The 4,659-nt window shown below is 31.7% G+C and overlaps 1 long non-coding RNA gene across 1 annotated transcript; it reads right to left on the bottom strand.

Annotated features, from left to right (window-relative positions):
• Positions 1 to 616: 616 nt before the first annotated feature.
• LOC146721433 (uncharacterized) lies at positions 617 to 1,224 on the bottom strand. The gene is made up of 2 exons (XR_014925661.1): positions 804 to 1,224; positions 617 to 701 (listed from the first exon to the last, which is right to left on the bottom strand). It is a non-coding gene; the product is annotated as an uncharacterized LOC146721433 (long non-coding RNA).
• Between the last annotated feature and the right edge of the window lie 3,435 nt (positions 1,225 to 4,659).

Below are 4,659 nucleotides of genomic sequence, written 5' to 3'. Positions count from 1 at the left end.
CAATCGTTTATCGGACTAGCGGGTTATTACCGGAAATTTATAGAAAATTTTTCGCGAATCGCAAAACCGTTAACAAAATTAACGAAGAAAACGGAAACGTTCGAATGGAAAAACGAACAACAAATCGCGTTTGAAAAATTAAAAGATTAACGACAGCGCCAGTGCTAAAGTATCCGGATTTCAATGAGGAATTCAACGTGACTACCGCCTCGGACTATGCAATCGGAGCCGTACTATCACAAGGAACGGTAGGCAAGGATAGACCTATCGCATACGCCAGCCGAGTATTATCTCGCGCGGAACAAAATTATAATACTACGGAGAAGGAACTATTAGCAATTGTATGGGTTGTTAAACATTTTCGACCATACATTTATGGCACAAAGTTTAAAATAATTACCGATCATAAACCTTTGATATGGTTGTTCAATGTAACTGACCCCGGGTCTAGATTAATCCGTTGGAGACTGAAACTCGAGGAATATGATTATGAAATGATACACAAGGCCGGACGAGCAAACGCGAATGCCGACGCTCTAAGCCGACAAGTAACCCGAGATATCAACGAGGAGACAAAAAATAGAATTAAAAATAAATGTGAGACGACCCAACTGGCTTAAATTAATTCTTATTATTATTTGTTTGATGCCATGTACAAGAAAAGACAACGTTTCGACCTTAGGTTTAGGTCCTTATCAAGTCTAAAATTAACATTAAAAAATACAATAGATGTACATACAAGAATTTTGATTTTTAAGAAAGTAAAGCGCAAACCAAGATTATAAAACCAATTTAAAACGTACCTTATAAATTCTTAAGTGCAATATATAATTAATTTTGTTCCATTTTACATATTTCAATATAAATATTGTGTCACGTAAACGTTCGGTATGGATGGTAAAGACGAACTAAGTTAAACAGCTTTGATTATTCTATCATAGATCGGATTCAAATTCTCTGTGTCTTTCTGTAGGTTGATCGTGTTATTAAATTTTTTTATAAAAAACATTTCAGCAATCTCTCTTTTCCTAGTGTTTGTTTCTCGATGTAAAATATTTAAGTTTGTCCATTTAAAGTCATGCGAAAATTCATTTCTATGTTTGCTTATAACATTTTGATTGCTGACATGCATTTTTATATTATTCATATGTTCTTTAATCCGAGTATTAAGGTGTCTTTTAGTTTGTCCGATGTATGTGGCGTCACAGTCATTGCAGTCGACTTTATAAACAATCTCGGTCATATCGGCTTTAGGTAATTTGTCTTTTCGGGGTTTAATAAACGTATCAAGTTTTTTTGGAATCGTATAAATAACACTTAAGCCTGTTTTCTTAATAGATCTCTCAATAGTCTCACTTAGGTTCTTAACATACGGCATTAAAATACAAGACGAAATATCAAATACATTATTTTTGTCAACTACGTTATGAGAATTTTCTAAAAAACATGTTCTTTTATACATATATCGCTCGATGACCGTCCTAGGGAAACAATTATTCAACAAGATTTTTTTAACCATCTGTAAGTTCTCATTATGAAATCGTTTATCCGATAACAAAATAGCGTGGTCGACTAAGTTATTAATCGTGTTAACTTTGTATTTAAACGGATGGTTAGAATGGTAGTTTAAATATCTACCAGAGAAGGTGGGTTTCTGGTACCAACTAGTCAATAGTTTGCCATTGTTTCTAAAAACCAATGTATCCAGAAAGTTAATCTTGTTATTTATCTCTGTTTCATGTGTAAATTGCAAACGGTGATGGTATTTATTAAAAGTAGTCAAAATGTTATCCATTTTATTGCGTGGTACTATTGCAAAAATATCATCAACGTACCTATAATAAACTGAAATGTCAAATTGTAAAGAGCTTAAACATTCTGTCTCAAGATCATCCATAACTAAGTCTGCTAAAATAGGTGAAAGGGGGGATCCCATTGGCGTACCATGTATCTGTTCATAAAATTGATCGTTGAAACGAAAACTAGTAGATTCTAATACAGCGTCGATTCCATATAAAAATTGTGTCAAACTAAAATTTGTGTTACATGAAATATCCTTCCAACGTTTTTTAATAGCTTTTAAAACTAATTCCTTAGGAATGTTTGTGAATAAAGAAGTGACATCAAGAGAAATTAACATTTCATTATCTTCAATACTCAAATTCTTGATTTTATTCGCGAACGTCCAACCGTCTTTAATATGTGAGATAGGTTTCGTAATTGATCGTTCCAATATATCATGTAAAAAACGCGCTATACTGTACACCGGGCTCCCAAGTGACGAAACAATTATACGTAAAGGCGCGTTAACTTTGTGAATCTTCGGTAGACCGTAACATCGAGGAAGGTTCCCATTTGTGGTATTAAGTCGTTTATATGTCATTTCATCAATCAATTTATTATCTCGCCATGATTTGATTAAAGAATTGATTCTACCCGAAACTTTCTTGAGCGGATCTTTTTTCAGTTTAGTATATGTACCTTGATCACTTAGTAAAACATTCATTTTGTCAATATAATCTTTTTTGTCCATAATAACTGTAGTTTGACCCTTATCGGCTGTCGTAACTAAAATGTCATCGTTATCACGTAGATAACTGTGACATTGTTTAGAGTTGTTTATAATGTATCTATCTATGTAGCTAGTGTGTTTCTTTTTTCTAAGAAATCCATATGCCGCTTTAGTTACCTCGTTTCTTGTCGATTCAACAAGAGCATTAGGAATCTTAGTGCAATTAATTTCTAGGTTCTTAGCTATATCGATAACAATGTTAGTGCGGTCATTCTTATAATTCTGTGAGACAGGCAACCCGAATTTATCACCTAAGCTTAAAAAATCTAGAATGTTCTCTGGAATAATTTTATTGCTCAAATTTACTATCCATTTCGATCTGTCAATTTTACTAAAGGGGTTAAGTGAAACATCATTATTACGTAATAAATTATTGAACTTTTTAATCGCGTTATCCTTTTTCGTTTTATTAAAAATAAATAATTTATGTTGATTAAGTTCAAAAAATCTGTTAATTAAAGTACGTGGAAGTAAGTCAAACATCCTTTTTTCGATGTTATAAAGTTTGGAATGTAAGAACTTTATGTTATAATTTAAATCTTTAATTTCTAAGTTCAACAATCTAATTCGAGTTCGTCTAGAAAAATAATCAAATTTTTGGTTTACGCTATTACTGTAGAAAAAGATGTTCAATTTCAATTTCTTGATGTGTGGTAGAAGTAAATCCAATCTTCTGCATCGAAGCAGGAAAATTAGTTGATGTTTCGATGTAAATAACTTCTTCTTGATATCAATCCATGATTTCAGCAACAATGTGTGGTTAAAACCATAATGATCAGAGATTGTTTGAAAAAAACCACCTCTCCGTGTAAGCACCATCATTCGGTCAATGTGCAGTAAAATTAATAGTAGATATCTTGTATCGCCAGTGATGTATAAAATTAAAAATAAATGTGAGACGACCCAACTGGCTTTTATTATAGGTACGTTGATGATATTTTTGCAATAGTACCACGCAATAAAATGGATAACATTTTGACTACTTTTAATAAATACCATCACCGTTTGCAATTTACACATGAAACAGAGATAAATAACAAGATTAACTTTCTGGATACATTGGTTTTTAGAAACAATGGCAAACTATTGACTAGTTGGTACCAGAAACCCACCTTCTCTGGTAGATATTTAAACTACCATTCTAACCATCCGTTTAAATACAAAGTTAACACGATTAATAACTTAGTCGACCACGCTATTTTGTTATCGGATAAACGATTTCATAATGAGAACTTACAGATGGTTAAAAAAATCTTGTTGAATAATTGTTTCCCTAGGACGGTCATCGAGCGATATATGTATAAAAGAATATGTTTTTTAGAAAATTCTCATAACGTAGTTGACAAAAATAATGTATTTGATATTTCGTCTTGTATTTTAATGCCGTATGTTAAGAACGTAAGTGAGACTATTGAGAGATCTATTAAGAAAACAGGCTTAAGTGTTATTTATACGATTCCAAAAAAACTTGATACGTTTATTAAACCCCGAAAAGACAAATTACCTAAAGCCGATATGACCGAGATTGTTTATAAAGTCGTCTGCAATGACTGTGACGCCACATACATCGGACAAACTAAAAGACACCTTAATACTCGGATTAAAGAACATATGAATAATATAAAAATGCATGTCAGCAATCAAAATGTTATAAGCAAACATAGAAATGAATTTTCGCATGACTTTAAATGGACAAACTTAAATATTTTACATCGAGAAACAAACACTAGGAAAAGAGAGATTGCTGAAATGTTTTTTATAAAAAAATTTAATAACACGATCAACCTACAGAAAGACACAGAGAATTTGAATCCGATCTATGATAGAATAATCAAAGCTGTTTAACTTAGTTCGTCTTTACCATCCATACCGAACGTGACACAATATTTATATTGAAATATGTAAAATGGAACAAAATTAATTATATATTGCACTTAAGAATTTATAAGGTACGTTTTAAATTGGTTTTATAATCTTGGTTTGCGCTTTACTTTCTTAAAAATCAAAATTCTTGTATGTACATCTATTGTATTTTTTAATGTTAATTTTAGACTTGATAAGGACCTAAACCTAAGGTCGAAACGTTG

This window comes from Nylanderia fulva, unplaced genomic scaffold, assembly GCF_048542155.1.
Source record: "Nylanderia fulva isolate GAGA-0341 unplaced genomic scaffold, ASM4854215v1 Scaffold477, whole genome shotgun sequence".
NCBI lineage: Eukaryota > Metazoa > Arthropoda > Insecta > Hymenoptera > Formicidae > Nylanderia > Nylanderia fulva.
Note: the sequence above shows the minus strand (reverse complement) of the source record. Positions and strands in the feature narration are given on the sequence as shown.